The sequence below is a fragment of the Sphaerodactylus townsendi genome, linkage group LG03 (genome assembly GCF_021028975.2).
Source record: "Sphaerodactylus townsendi isolate TG3544 linkage group LG03, MPM_Stown_v2.3, whole genome shotgun sequence".
Taxonomy (NCBI): domain Eukaryota; kingdom Metazoa; phylum Chordata; class Lepidosauria; order Squamata; family Sphaerodactylidae; genus Sphaerodactylus; species Sphaerodactylus townsendi.
In genome coordinates, this window is record NC_059427.1 from 60393310 (window position 1) to 60409652 (window position 16343).

Genomic DNA, 16343 nt, shown 5'->3' on the forward strand with positions numbered 1-16343 from the left:
AATATTAGGGGTTGACTTAAATTCAGCCAGCTAAACCTGACCCCATATGGACCTTATATCTCATCCCATTAGGGAGGAAGCCACTAGGAAAAGCCCTCTTTTGCCAGCCCATGCAATCCTCATAGCCAGTTTCTTATTCTGTCACATCACCTTGCTGCTTCAGCTTTTGAAGAACTCTTTGCTGTCCAGATAATGTCACTGACCAGCTGTTTTTCAGATCAGGCCCTGTTTCCAACTGTTACTCACCTCTTAAAACAAGCCAGAAGGAGGCTAGCATTACTTATGTTCCTGAACTGAGAAAAATAGGGCTAATCTGCATGTGTTGGTTTTGGAAACTCGCAGTCATATGGAGCATTGTGAGGATCATCCTAGAAAGTGTTCTTTCAGACAATGCAGCTTTGCAGAACTATTGGGGGGGAGGGACTTCTGCCTTCCTTCCCGAACAATTTTCCAGAGGAGAAACAACTGTTTGACCTTCATGGGGTCCACAGGTCCTCAATAGCATGATTTTACTATGTATGGAGACCGAGTCCATTTCCACCACATGGCATGAGGGAAGGGACAAGCCACAGCAGCCACAAGCCACACTGAGCAACATAACATCTTCTAATGAGAGTCCCCGCAATACAAGTGGGGCCCTAAAGTTGAGGGAATTCCCATCTCCCTCTCATAGGGGTTGGGAATCCCTCTTTCCCCCCATCGCGGCTGCAGGCCTTCTTCTACTCAGGTCTGCTGATTCATTGGCTTGCCTGGAACTGCTCACCCAGAGACAGAGCGGGATGCCTGGAAAATCGCAGGGTGGAAATCAATCTCCCCTCCCCATCTGCTCACTTTCCAACCTGGCTATAGCCAGATGGGCCTGCCAGTGGCTCCTGGATGTCATCATAAACATGGTTGCCAGTGGCTCCTGGACTTTGCAGCCAAAGCTGCACCCACACAGAGAACACTCTAAAAAAAATCAGAGAGATTTACACCCATTAGTTTTTTTTTAATTGGTTAAATTTTAAATTAAACCAAGTCTGCAGAAAGATTTGTTGGGGGTGGGGGTGTCCAGCAGTGGGATTCAAATAATTTAACAACTGGTTCTGGTGGTGGGATTCAAATAATTTAACAACTGATTGTTTACAAGCACCATTTTAACCACCGGTTCTGCCGAAGTGATGCGAACCAGCTGAATCCCACCACAGAGTGTGTCCTTATCTGCAGATTTAAGTGTCCGCAGGTAGGGGGCACACTTTGGAATTATATATATAGATGATTGCAACTTAGGTTGGGGTACCCTGACCAGACTCACACATCTTGTGTAGATGGGCCTACAGAAGACTTGGGCCCCTTCCGCACATGCAAAATAATGCATTTTCAAACCACTTTCACAACTGTTTGCAAGTGGATTTTGCTATTCCGCACAGCTTCAAAGAGCACTGAAAGCAGTTTGAAAGTGCATTATTCTGCATGTGCGGAATGAGCCATAGTCTCACTGGTAATCATCCTTGATTAATTGTGGTGTCCATAGCTGCTTCTTCCCTGTAATGGTTTGGGTAACTGTACATTAGGAGCATAACATCTTCATAATATTAATAGTGAATTACCATACTTCTGCTATGCTGAGGTGCTAGCTCCGACCATGGACCTGTTTTCACATGTAATGTTGAAAATAATAGAATTGTTATTGACCCACTCAAAATAATTTTATTTGCATAGAGTGATCTTTATGACAGTGATCATCTGAAAACATCACATACAGAGTGAAACAATACCAAGAATGCAACGTTTCCATTTTGTTCTACTATTTTTCTCTGAATGTTGTATAAAATGACTCCCAGTAACAGCCATATGTAAACACAGTATTTTATGGTGCTCTTCATAAAGATTGATGGTAATTATAAAAAGCCTGAACCAGATCACAATGGTAAATGACTTGTACTATTTCTTCTCTCAGTTCACCTAAGCAAGTAGTCCTAGGTTAATGGGATTGACTGTATTTTGTACAGAGCCCACATTACAGTACCATCTTGCCAGCTAGGCAAGCATCTAGATTATAGTCATTAGTAGTTTGTTGACCCTTAATATTTACTGTACCATGCCATTTCTCAGCAGTAGCATAGTTTGGCTTTGTCACAAATTCTTTCCGTAGTTCACAAGCGCAAAACAAACATCTTAGCACTTTCCTTGCAAAATTCTTCACTTCCTACAAAAACATGAACATAGAAAGCAGGGGCTGTTTTGAATGACCTGTAAATATTTTCCATTCACAAAGAAAAGAAATGCTTTGCTTATCTTCAGACTGATAAGCAACTGATTGCATTGTTAGGAAGAAAGCATGAAACCAACAGTGCGGCCCTTTGCTGGTTTCTATGGTGTAACTTGAATCATGCAGGAAAAAACCTTCCTCCTATCTCATAATGGATTTAAACAAAAACTGTTTTCTACTGTAAGCTCTGTTGCATTAATTTCATGTCAGAATATGTGTGTGTGTGCGCGTGCGCGTGCGCTGTCAAGTCATATCTGACTTATGGTGACCCTGTAGAGTTTTCAAGGTAAGGGTCTTCAGAGGTAGTTTGCCATTGCTTCAGAGTTGCGACCATGGTGTTCCTTGGAGGTTGTCCATCCAGATAGTAACCAGGGTCAACACTGATTAGCTTCAAATATCTGATGAGATCAGGCTACCCTGGGGCTATCCAGGTCAGGACTCATGCCAGAATACAAGGAGGTATTAGGGCTGTCACCTTAGGGTCTAGATTTTCCAGGATATATCAGCCTTTATTTATTGGTTTAGAAAATATACATGAAAAGCCAGAAAAGCTGAGAGAAAAAGTGTGACCAATATGATGACAACATACAGGTCCTCTATTAAATAATTTTTCATACACTCATAAAATGTAAAACACTCTGCTTGACAATCATAAAACAGAAAACCAACCACATTTTGACATACTGTCTTCATCAGTGGTCTACTACTGTATTGCTTAGTCTCTTGGTAATTTGCCAATATCAACTCCAAAGTATCTTCCATTGAGGCCATGAAGGTGGAGATGGAAGGATAGTCATCTTCATTTCAATGGTTTTTGAAACTTTCACTGCCTCTTCTGTTGACAAAATGTTGTAAATTGCAAAGGGCAAGGATGAGCTATGGTGGAAAACCGGGTTGCTCTTAAGTTTTGCTACCTCCTCTGACCATTCTTCTTATGTTGGTAGTATTTCACCACCATGAGACTTCCACCTCAGTAACCACTGCTGGTGCAATCATGCTGTTACATAGAAACACTTTGGCTCATTCCGCACATTCAGAATAATGCACTTTCAAACTGCTTTCAGTGCTCTTTGAACCTGTGCGGAATAGCAAAATCCACTTGCAAACAGTTGTGAAAGTGGTTTGAAAATGCATTATTTTGCGTTTGCGGAAGGGGTCTCTGTCATACAACTCTTGGGCTGTATTTCCACTGGTGGCCTAAACTTCATTCCTATTTCCCTTACAGAAATAATTTGGAGACAGACTTGCATTGCTGATCTCCCCATACAAGAAGCTACAAGTTTTGTCGAAGGCTTTCACGGCGGGATTCAACTGGTTCTGGTGGGTTTTCCAGGCTGTGTGGCCGTGGTCTGGTGGATCTTGTTCCTAACGTTTCGCCTGCATCTGTGATGGAAAACCCAGCCTGGAAAATCACCAGAACCAAGCTACAAGTTATTTATATTAACTGCTTTAACAATGCACATTCCATATACAAAAAAGTTACACGTTTGCATAAAAGCAATGAAAACAAATGCTACAGTAATGGAATGCAATGTGCTGCTACCTCATGTTCATTTACGAACTACCAGAATTATTACATCACAGCTAGGACTAGATTCCAGGCTTTTAGCATGCCAGAGCTAAACTCCATGCCAGAAATCAAGAACAATTACCTAATAAACCTTGCAACAGATTTCAGAGGCAGACTCTGTTGGACTTGGATTTGAAATGGAGTCAGACAGACATGACTGGAAAATTTCCTGAAATGGTGACATGGCAGGAAACTTTTCAGTCACGTCTGTCTGACTCCATTAAAAATCCAAGCCTATTAGATGGGTTCTGTAGTTTCACTTTATCTCTTTGGCTTCATTTGCTCTTTTAAACAGCAGGACTTCTCCCAAATAAAGCACTTCATCTCAGCAGGTATGGGTGCACACTGGAGTTCACTAGAGTGAACAGGAGCAGACTCCCCAATGCACTGGCAGTTGAGACTGTGCAGAATAGGATTGTTATATTTGTTGCATCCTAATAATACCTGTGGAACGTCTATTATTGTGAGGAAACTGCAACGTCTCCATTGCTTTCTCCAATAATAGCTACTGTGAAGTTTTCATTTCTCAGAAAAGAGGCAGGAGAAAAGAGTGAAATTATACTCTTCTCAGAGTTTCACTGGCAGTCTTCTTTATCTGGGCCTTTTCAAACAAGGGTGGGGTTCCATGCAAGCAAAATGTCTAAAAAATAGGATCTTGCCCTTCTGCCTAAAAATGTTGATTAGTTCTCAAGCCTATTTGCATTGTACAAGTTAAGATGTAGGAAGAGACGAGGTAGTTGTGTGCATTGAAGCTCAATATACACACCTTCCTCAGAGAGAAATGTGAGGTGACTTCATGTAAAATGCATGGGCCCTACAGAGATTAATCTTTCTACTCTGGGTATAAGAAGACAGTTTTCCTTAGGATTGCATCTGATTCATTTAGGTTTAATTTATCTGCATTCCTAACTGAGATTTTAAATTGTGGTATTTTAGGGCTTTAAAAAAATCATTGTTTTATTTACATTGTGAACCGCTTGAGCGTGGCTAATAAATAAATAAACATAGTGAATAGGACACAACATAAATGAAACCATAACTTCTGTTGGACCTATTAGTCTACATAAATACTGGGTTATCATCTTTACAATTAAATGTTCTTTGTCAGGCGTAAGAGGAAAAACATAAAATGTGATGATAAAAGAAAAACGTTTCATGATCTGGTTGATGGAAACCAATCCATATGTGTTTGTTTGAACAAATAAAACTGAATGTTGCAGAGGCGTGAAATTACAAACAGTCACATCTTGCTGAGGAAATAAAGTTTCACACTCAAGGCACAAAGCAGTAAAGAAAAAATTCAGCAAGAAAATTATTATGTCATAAGTCAGTTTTTCAATATGAATTCTATTCAAATCCCAGAGGTTCCTTGCTCAGTACAGAGAACAAACCTAAGTGTTAATATATTTACTAAGCTAGAGATAAACTTGCACTAGACAGACACTGTTAGAGCAAAAAAAAATTGAACAGAGTCTGAAACTAGACACTCTGGTTGAGATAGGATAGATACTGAAATTAAAAAGTCAGTGCTGTGGTCTGAAGTCTGAGAGTGGCAAACGAAGCACTGGGATGGCTGTGAGCCAAAGGGAGAGATGAGCTGATGTGGCAGGCTAGGGCTGCATTGAACACATTGGCAGAAGTCCACAGGACTTGCTTAATTTGAGAGGCCTTCGTCAGGCAAGGACTGGAACAACAGATTGACACAAACGTGCATGGAATTTACATTGTCTTTGTTTTGCATGACTGTCTGAGATTTGTCACACTATACAATGCCAATATAGGAGCAATGGCTTCCATACTAATAGAACAATGTGGGTGTGAATTAGGGCAAAATATCAATAACCTAAATTTTGCTGCATCATCTGGTTTAATTCTATGAATTTCAGAGATGATACACACATTATATGCCACATTTTGATTGATCTGCAACTAGATCTTTGACATGTTTGTATATATAAAGTGCTGTCAAGTCTCAAATGACTGCAGCAGCTATAGGACTATTACATTAATTTCTCACACAAAGAAAACTGTTACAATAGATAAAATGAGAAATGAGAAATGGCTGATGTTCAAGCTGGATTCAGAAAAGGAAAAGGCACTGGAGATCATATTGCACATGTATGTTGACCACTGGAGCACCCAAGAAAATTTCAGAAAATAATTAGTGTTTCATTGATTGCAGCAAAGCTTTTGATTGTGTAGATCATGAAAAGGGTTGGTTGGGGGGCACCGAGGGGTGGGGCGGGGCCCAGGTGCCATTTTGCCCCGGCCGCCATTCCCCCCCACCACTGGTCATGAGCCAGCCCCTGGGTACTTATCAGGATACACTGTGATGCAGGACCTGAACATGGTGCAGCCAGAGTTGGCTGCTCCTGATGAAGACCAGGGAGCAGAGCTAACTCCCAGCCCTTCCCTGCCTGATGAGGTGCAGGTGGAGGAGCTGATGGGAATTGTAGTCCATAACATCTGGGGTCAAAGGTTCGCCACTACTGTCCTAGGGAACCCAGTAATGAGTTAGCTGTGCACAGGAGGCAAAAGCAGAGGCAGCTGCTGCAGGGGCAACAGAGGAATGCTCATATAGCAGCAAGATATGGGAAGATAGAAGTGTCTGCATCTGATGAGGATTAACATCTTGCAGAATCCCAACCCCTTGAACAAAGCTCTCTATATAAGCTTTGCTGTGAGATTGCTTCTACCTGGGTGCAACAAGTATGTTACATGTCACTGCCGTGTGCCTTGTTCATCGCTAATCCCCAGCCTGTTTATTGGTTCTCCTGTACCACGACCTGTGGACTGTTATCTCACTACGCCTTGTCTGCCATCTGCCTTGACCCATTGGACTGTTATCGGACTACGCTTTGCCTGTTGCCTGTTTGGCCCCACAAGGCTGGACCTGACCACGTCCTGCCTGCCAGCAGCACACGAGGACTGAGGCATGGAATAGAGTTTTAGAAACCCTTCTAATGGAAATTGTCCCTCAGAGTTGCAATTTGCCAACGTAGAGGAAAGATATAAGTGCCAGAGAAGCAAATGGGAAAAATGTTCCTGATCAACACTAATGGACAAAAGCAGCCAATATATTCACTTATATATTCACTTATAGCAGCCTTCAGGATTTCTATGGGGCAAAACTGTTTAATCTTATCCTTCCAATACGGTACAAAGATTAGCAGTATCCTAAAAAATGTACAAGACTGTAGGATTAAATCAGGTTTATAGAAGGGCTATAGAGAAATTGCCTTGGAGTGGTAAGAAAGACACAAAGGACAGAAAGGACCAACAGACAGTTGAAAGCTGTGATCTCTTCCAGATCCTCCCCCAAACCCAGTGACACTAGTTGTGCTGCCTCTAAATTCCTCTAACATTAGCTAGTGATTAGTTCTTACATCTCTCTATGATTTGATCCTGGTATGGCTTTTGAGGATGTGGAAGGATCCTGTTCAGGCAAGAGAAGAGGGATCAGACATCTGTGAAAACGTGTAGAAGAAAAATATAACATAGCTGTGAAGGAAAAGACCCTGTTGCCATGACATCTTTTGAAGTTTTATTTTATCAGGGGTTTTAAATTTACAATCAAGCCACTGCAGTTGCATCTGTCAACTATAAAATCCACTCTGTGGGAATGATCTGAGTTTTATATAACCAAAAAAAAATTTAAACTATGCATCTGAAATTAGGACAGTTGAAACCCATTTACACCCATTTCCGTATAACAATAGATGCAGTTGTAGTGATTTATTTTAAGTTTTTAATGAGGTATTTCATAAGGAAAATGTCCCTATTTTAATGTGTTACATTGTGGTGGGTTACAGTAGTAGATTGCTCATCTTCTATGTAACATCTCATGTGGATTTCCTTGTTTACATGTTCTGAGTGATCGCAAGGTCATGGATGATGTACAGTCCATGAATATATACCAACAAAAAATACATACCGTCAAACATAGATATTTGAATATTATCCTTAAAACTGTTTTGAAAATTTCAGCTTAGTCAAATGCAACAGTTTGTATAGACAGGCAATGGACAGACAAAATGTATGCTGTCTGCTTTGTCTGTGCTGCCTGTTTGCTTCCACATAGGATTCAAGGTGCAGAATTGACTATAGGTTCCAAATAGTCTGAGCCGTTGTATACCTAAGGCAACATCATTCATAGGAAACAGGCAGGTGTGGTCTTGCTTTGAAAAGGATTTAAGATCAACAAGGTAAGGAACAGAGTTCTCTCATTTATATTTTATTGTAAACTAAATGTTCTATTATTCAGAGAAAACCAGGACATAAGTGTTACATGCATGTTTACAAATATGGAGATCTGCCTAGTTTTGCCTTTGTATTGATTTAGAAGGGTGGAAAAGATTTCCATATTTTGACACTGGTAATGGGCAGCCCCATCCAAACTTGGAGATGGGGGGCTTTCTGGTGGCATGGGGAGCAGGGAAAAGCCCTGAAACGTCCCCACTTCTAAAGTCCCATAGGGCAGAAAGGACATACACTAGGTGGCATATGTCCAAGGGCTGGCATGCTGTGCTACTGGTCCTCAATCCTGGGAGAGAGCCACATTAAGTCAGAGTGGGACTCCAGTGCAGCCCTGCCACAGCCCGGACTTCTGTGTTCTGCTGCAGTGGAACTGTGGGATAGCCAGCCGCTGGCACATCTCCCCCTCCCCCAGGGTAAGTGCCCCAGGGAGGGCTAATGCACCAATGCGAGGGCGGCCACTCCCAGAAGCTCTCCCCCCTCCTGTTTGGATGGGGTTCTTTGTGCAGATGGATTATTTCTACAAGTTGCTAGAACAAATTTGGCTGACATTTTATTTTTAGATATAACCATGTTTATTTTGTTGAACTTTTAAAAAATTGTGAATCATCTTGATTGTACTCACTAAAATTCATTATGAATGTTAAATATTTACAGTATAACACCCCCACACCCGCCTTTTATTAATTTTCTACTATTTTGTAAGCATACCTATCGCTATATCTAAACGACTTTGGTCCACAAAAACAAATAAAAACAAAGAAATAAAACTAAGTCACCAGCAGACCAGGCAGGAGTTAATGCAAACTTTGGGTCTCTACAGGTAACTTTTGTATACATAAACAATTGGATTCTGGAGCGTCGGACGCAGCTTCTTTCTAACAAAAGCAAGCTTTTGCAAGGATACTTTCTGGGCAAACGCAACACAACTGCAGACCAATATCTATAACTAAGTACTGAAAAGGATTCTCCACGAATGCTGCTGTTACAGTGAATGAAAATGCATGGGGTTTCATGAGGTATGATGATTTGGAAATAAAGAGGAATTCCCTGAAAACAAGGGCCATCTGGCAACTTTAATTCCCGTCTAGACAAGACTTGGGAGGCACCTCAGAATACACTTTTGGAAGCCAGGGCAAACAGTATGTTCTCGTCTGGGATCCACCCCCAAGGGCATTCATAATCGTCGCTCTACTTAACCTCTCAGAGCCGGTTTATCCCTCCCCCTCCGCCCAATCTAGTCGGATCTCAAGACAGGCGTCCAACTCTGGGAGGAGAAAGGGGCGGGCGACTCCGACATCTCTCCGCTCCAGGCGGAAGGAGTCGAGCGCCGATTCTTTCGATCTGCTCGGAATAAATGTCTCGCTGTTCGTCGGGCCGCCATTTTAGATGGGGAGCGGAGCCGAGCGGGCGGCTCTGCGGGAGGGACGAACCCTGGGAGAGAAGACTGGACGGCGCCGCCACCACCGGGACGCGGGCAGGTGAGATGGGGCCGGTGTGACGCGGGGTAGCAGCCTGTTGCGGGTAGAGCTTCGATAACGGGGTGCAGCCGTCGGAGTGGACGACTGGAAAGGGGGTGTCTCGTCCTTCTTTGTATTTTTTCCTGGTCTAGCAGCGGGCGCTAGAAAAGGGCTGCAGTGTTGGCAAGGGGGCTACTCCGGTCGTCTCCGTTGTTCCTGGCTGCTGCGTCCAGCCTGGACGGCACCTCTTTCCCCGAGACCCTGCACGGTGGAAGGGGATGCTGTGCAGAGACCCCAGGGCAGGGGCTGCGCTGGCTTCCCTGCTGCGGGCGCCCCCCGTCCGTTTTCCCTCCCAGTTCGTGCGGGAGACCCGTCTTTCAGCCGGCTTCTGGGACCTCAGATGTTGACGCTGCCCCGCGCTCCATTTCCGCCTTGCTTTCTTCCTCATTTTGTTTGGCGGGTGGGCGAATGCTCGCCGTCGTGCCCTTTAGGCGATGGGTGTGTGTGTTTGGCTGCGAGGAAGTCGAGCGGCGCAGGCATCTCTGTCTTTTGGCGTCCAGCAGTAGTGCCAGGTAGCAGGTCCTCCTCGGCTTTATTGGCAAGCGTAGGAGCTGCTGTGACCGTCGTTTCCCCAGTGCCATCAGCTGCTAGTTGGCGCTTTCTTGATCTGCGGGTTTTGTGGATTACGTCTGGTGGCAAAACGCCCGCTGGTCCAGCAGCGGTTCGCCCCCTGCAGTTGGTCCGAGATCTTCGTTTCTGCCTTGGGGTGATCCGGCAGGTGATGAGTTGGGCCCGTGGCTTGCGGCATTATGTACATCAGTGCTGCTACTCAAAGTGCCAAAACGCTTTAAAAGGCGTTTGTCTGCCCAGGTGATAACAGCAGCATCTTTGGGGGGGAATTCATTTACCCTTTTGGCAAAAGTGAACTAAATTGATTTTAAATCAAGTTAAAAGGTGAATTAGAAGCATTCATAAATGGTCATGGGGGCTGGTGGTGAGGAGAAGCTACAGAAAGGAGACTCTTCTAACTGTGTTCCAGATGTGTCCTTAGTTTTGATTGGTTTGAAGTAGGTAGGGACTAGGTGGGAGTATCATAGCTGTTTCACAGCTAACTTGTATAATCCTGCACAGAAACTGAGGTCGTCCCTGGGCTCTATACAGAAGGCAGACAATTTGGAGGAAGAACTTTAAGCAGCAGTTTTATGTCTTTTTTTTTTAAATGACAAAGTAGTATTTTTGGTTGAGCCTTCTTAAATTGTTTCTTTGACATTAACGGGTCTTGATTTGTTTAAGATCAAACACAGCTTAGGTAATGCAAACCAAGCCAGGAATTGTAATATAAACAGACTTGTCTTAAGTTCAATTTGGCTTTTTTGCTTGGAGTGGGAAAATCATGCTTATATAAACAAGTACATGATTTTCTGTGTGTGGTGTAACCCTGAAGGCTCTGCTAGCGCAAACTTATTGTTTAAGCTGCAACAAGAATTTAGCGTGACATTCCATCCCAAATTGTTACTTGAGTATCATAGACTTAGTGAAGTTCCTGCTTGTGTAGAAAATGATGTAATTCTAAATGAACTTTCTATTAAATGTGGCCAGTCCGTATTGGGTTGGAGAAACGTAGTTCATAGTCTTATAGAGAACTTAACATCTCAGGGCCAGTTCATGCCATTTCCAATTAAAGGGAGCTTATAGGCTTGTCTGATGCCTAATTGAAATTTAGTAGTGAGCTAAAAAAAACCAGTGCCACCTTCTCACTACTTTAGCATTTTCTCACTTCTGTACCATTTTTTGGGGGGAAAATAGATCTCTGAAGCAAGAACCCTTCTAACCTTGCTCACTGTTGAAATACAATAATGGACAGAGATTAGTTAGGCAAGTGCTGGATCTTTTTGTTTCAATTGTCATCAGTTACTATTGTTATTGGTTTAAATGCACTGGATATTATTTGAAGCTGATTGGTGTCCTTTCTGTCTTCTGTAAGAATTCTGATTTCAAATGGTCCTACTTCTGATTTTGGGAGATTATATTATGCAAAAGTTGTTTTGTCTGAGAAACTATTCTTGCTATGCACACATGCTTTGTTTGTCAGAGTGAATTTATTGTTCAAGAGAACCATACATAGAAGTTCAACCCTCCTGTAGCTTTAAGAATGGCAAGTTCTGGTGAATAAACATGCTGGTGAATAATTCCTTCATAATTTTTAACCATGACTCCTCAGGGGTGCTGAGACTGGATTGCTATTTTTGAAACAAATGGGCACATATGTTCATTGAAGGATATAACCATTGTCAAAGTAATTCAGAAGAGGAATGCTGATGGGTTGGGCCACAAACTGTCTCAAAAATTTTTATTATAATGTAGATACCTTGTTTGTTTGAACAATATCATATCAAACATATGCCCATGAATTTGTTTGCAGTTGTAAGTGTGGCACTGTTGCACTCTTGTCCTTTCTAAGCAGGTCTTACACAAGAAAGCTTCATCTGTGCAAGTGAGTTTAGATGTAATCAACATGAAAAGTATTTGGTTTTTAACTTGGTAAAAGTTGTGAAATTTGGCTTTTTGGATATTCCATTTTACAGCAGTACATAGAATATTGTTGTTGGGTGATATGTTGTGTGTGCTTGTGTTCAAAATTTCAATGCCGCTTGGATTCTCATCATGTATATAACAACTTGCTGTTTGCCTCCCAGCTTGATGTTCATGAATTGTGGCATAATTTAAGTTGCTTTGAGTTTTGATAAATCTTAATAAACTGCATCAATGAACAATGAACTCTGTTCTTTTCATATCATATCACTTAAGAATATACTGGACATGTATATTTTTAGGCTTCAAACAGAGAAAAGTTAATTCACTAAATTGCTAAATGGATTAATTAATAGTAATTAAATCTGGTTTAGAACTTCAAACCGAAGGTGCCTTAAGGTTGCATTTCATGCTATAATTTTTAGGGTATTGTGGGAGCCAGAATTTTGAAATCTGTTTTTTATGGACAACCTGTTTTGGGCAGTCGGCAAACATGAAGTCTGAGGTGAAGAGGAATTAGGAGAGAAATAACATATTTTATTTCTTTAAGTATTAGCTTGCTTCAGCAGGACAAGGAGTTCTGTGTATCTTCTGTTTACAGAGGTTGTACTCATTCCTTAACCAGCTGTTGAGATAGTATCATTAGGCTACTTTATGCTGTCGGCTTAATTACAGCATAGTATAAACTATAGGCATTTTTGCTGGGTAAACATCAACCTAGACTCAGTGGTCAGCTTGGAGGGAGTTACTGCAGTCTGTTATATTTCATTTACCCTAATTAAGTCTGCAATTCTATGAACATTCTTCTAGGCGTAAGCCCTGTTGAATAAAATGTGACTGACTTTTGAGCAGCGCTGCTTAGGGTTGCTCCCCAAGTCTCTGTCCATTATGCTACAAGATATCTAGGAAACAGTGATGCAGTAACTTGCTGTAGACAAATAATATAATGGTGTACTCATGGTTGGAAGCTGTTTGCACTCTGGTTCTCTTCTTCATATTGGTGTTTTGCAGAAGAATAAGTAACATCTGTGCTTCTTAATCTATTTCAGGCATGCACATCTTGTGACCAACCAAGCAAAATGCAACCTACCACCCATATATTGTCAGATGATTGACAACTTCCCTTTTATTGCAGTTCCTGGCTTACAACAAATAACAGACAGTTTATCAAATACTTGTGGATAAATGAGAATAAGTTCTTTTCTTAGATGTATTTTTGTAGGCTCTGATCCCAAATAAAATAAGCTATTACTTTAGAAAATATGTAAGTTGAATGCAAATAAAGGATTGAGTTGGCTTTCTTAGCCTTTTACTGTGATCACTGCAGTTTATACGTGGGCAGCCAATGGGTTATAAAAAGAAAGCCAGCTGATGTTGCAGTCTAGGCAGCAGCTATATAGTGGAAAGATTCTTCTTTGGCATCTTTAGTAGTGCTATTTTTACATTTTCCAGTAGATTTGTCCTTGTGATTTTAAACTAGAGGGCAATAACTGAAAATAATTTTATTTGCATTACATCTATAAGAAAGTACATGATGGAATAAATGCTTTCTTGAGTCTGAAAGAGGGGGGATGATACAACAACATGTAAGTGTGAATCATTTGTATTTGTAACAAAAAATGTTTTTTAAAAATTAGGTCAATCTTGAAGAATACCTTACTTGATTTTTCTTCAAATCCAAGATTTTTTTGAAATGCTTTTTAGGGAAGAAACAAAGTTTCCAGAACCTTGATCACAACTATAATAATATGTAGCATTTATACAGCGGTCTCAGCATTCAGAGTTTTTCATAGACCAGTATTAATAATACCATCATTGAGAACTGGGAAAGGGAAGCTGAATGATAGTGGCTTCAAGGGCGTTCTGGTAGCTCATGACTGAGATCACATTTGAACCTGGGACTTTGTTATATACACTTGTAGCATCACTGGATCTCTTTATTATGGTGATGGTCCTCTTTCATAGACCTTTAGGGAAGAGTATGTCAGCTCCTTTGTTGGATAGAGATTGAATTAATGGGAGACTTTGAAAGTACTCCATTTGTCTTGGAATGTTTTTTTTTCTTAATTCTGGATTGACTAGTGTTGAACCTAGTCTTTTGCTCTTTTAGCAGTGGTAGTACCTTTTCATGCCTCCTTGTTTCTTGATTACTTGTATATTTTCTTAAACTTGTATATTTTCTTAAACTTCACGAACTCTGCAGTGCTGTGCCATATCCGCATGCTAGTGATTTGTTGTGTATGCTATGGGATAAATTTCTGGCCAGGATGTTCGTTCATGATTACTGTTATTTTCAGGAAATTTTTTTGCAATCTGTTTTTTCACTAAGTAGTGGTGGACCTTCTAGAATGAGAAAACATTCAACATCTGTCAGGGATCGTTTTTTTATCTGTATATGAGAGGTACAATCATCCCATTCCTTCATGGACTTGACAGTCATAGGCAATAATGTCCTCTGATTGCAGCTTCTGTAAAAAGTGGCAGCCTATCATGGAACCTGTGATGGTCTGTAATGGTTTATAACAGTGATGGCGAACCTATGGCACGGGTGCCAGAGGTGGCACTCGGAGCCCTCTCTGTGGGCACGCACACACGGAGTTCGTCATGTGGGGGGCGGAAAATCACCCCCCACACACACACACACACCTAGGAGCTAGCCCTGGGCCAGTCATGGAGCATGGATGTCGCAGCGCACCGCGGTGAGCAGGGGAGGGACTTTCGGCTGGCCGGGCCTGGAGTGCCTGTGAGGGGTGGGGGGGGTGGGGGGGGGGCAGAAGAGGCAGAAATGCTAGAGAGGCACAGAGCGGTACGTGCGGGACTTGCTGGAGGCTAGAGCAGGCTGGCCTACCTGCTTTTCCGGAGGAGCAGGTGGGAGCAGAGGAAGAGAGGGAGTTCCAACCATTTTTTCTAGAAGCTAAAACCTCAGCATTCAGGTTAAATTGCCAATGGTAATCTGGCACTTTCGCGATAAATACAGTGGGGTTTGGAGTTTGCGCAATTTGGGCACTTTCGGTCTCAAAAGGTTCGCCCAATCACTGGCCACTATAATCATTAGGTGATGCATTAGCTACAATATGTTGTGTGAATTGGATCTCCAGCCTTTGTTATCTCAACCATGCTTGGCACCCTTCAAGGAAAAAGCTGTGTTAATTTTATATGTAATTTGAGAATTGTGGGACTATGTACAGAACATAGACTGCATGATAATATTCTGCAAATACTTCAAGAATGCATGGTTTAGCCTGTCATTACAGAATGTTTTCGCACAGTCTTCTTCTTATCTGTATTTGGCATGCTGAAGTGCTTTGGATACCCTACAGCAGACTTTGTACTTTTCATGAAATCAGATGGACACTAAAACAGAATAAAAACCTCTCCTTTGATACCTGCATGTTCTTCAGCTCTTTCCTATATCTTATTAATTTATTTTAGAATAGTTATATCCCACATTTTCAGTGGTGGTGGCTGTTTAAAATTAAGCAGGTGACTAACTTCTTTTAATCTGGTTTGAACCCTCCGTTTCCTTAAATCCATTACATGTGTGTCCCAGCTTTTTCTAGATGCTCTAGTGAGACCAAACAAAACAACTTACAAAACTTCCTTTGGTTTCAAAGACAAATGAGCCATTAGCATACTTAACTGTTCTCCATATGTTCACATGGATTGTCTCTATAAGGCTTGCAGCTAGAAATCTGCAAAGTGTGTAAGCAATATGTTGAGTAGTTTTACTCATGGTGTCCTAACTCCCAAGTAAAGATTATGGGAGCTTTGTCATTCAGACAGCTGACTGAAATCTTTCAGCAGTGTTAATGGCAATTTTTACCACAGGTTCCCTGGATGAGAAGACACTTTTGGTCATCTTTCTTCTTAGAGGCTTTTCTAAAAATGTTTGTGTCACTTGTGAGTGATGACTCAACAATGTCTTACTTGTGAGTAGTGAGTAGAAGCAGTCTGGTTGCAGAGGTGTTGAAGTCTACCGACTTCAGTTTGGAGGCTGTGCTTTGTCTGCTTGGTTGTAGTACTGTCTGGCCTGTGACAGTGATCTCAGAAGTTGATTTTTCTTGTTGACCTCACCTACTTTCTGCAGCAAGTACCTTGATGTGTAGCAGCATGTAAAACATAGCATACAGAGCCAGCTTATGTAGTGTTAAGTAATGAATTCCATGGTGGCTACAACTAGCATTTAGGCTGAGTCTTATTAATAGCCAGCCTTTTTACCCACTATTTCATGGAATTTGGATTTAATGTGAATAGGTTCTGATCTACCAGAAGCTTG

At 41.7% G+C, this 16343-nt stretch overlaps 1 protein-coding gene across 2 annotated transcripts in view; it reads left to right on the forward strand.

Annotated features, from left to right (window-relative positions):
- The first annotated feature begins 9394 nt into the window (after positions 1-9394).
- The window catches only part of RAF1 (Raf-1 proto-oncogene, serine/threonine kinase), a 56586-nt gene continuing 49637 nt past the window's right edge, over positions 9395-16343 (forward strand). Inside the window, exon 1 of one of the 2 annotated variants that reach the window (XM_048490726.1) lies at positions 9395-9556. The gene's annotated coding sequence lies outside the window, so the exon portion shown is untranslated. The remainder of the gene's footprint in view (positions 9557-16343) is intronic. The other variant, XM_048490728.1, reaches the window with a different exon arrangement.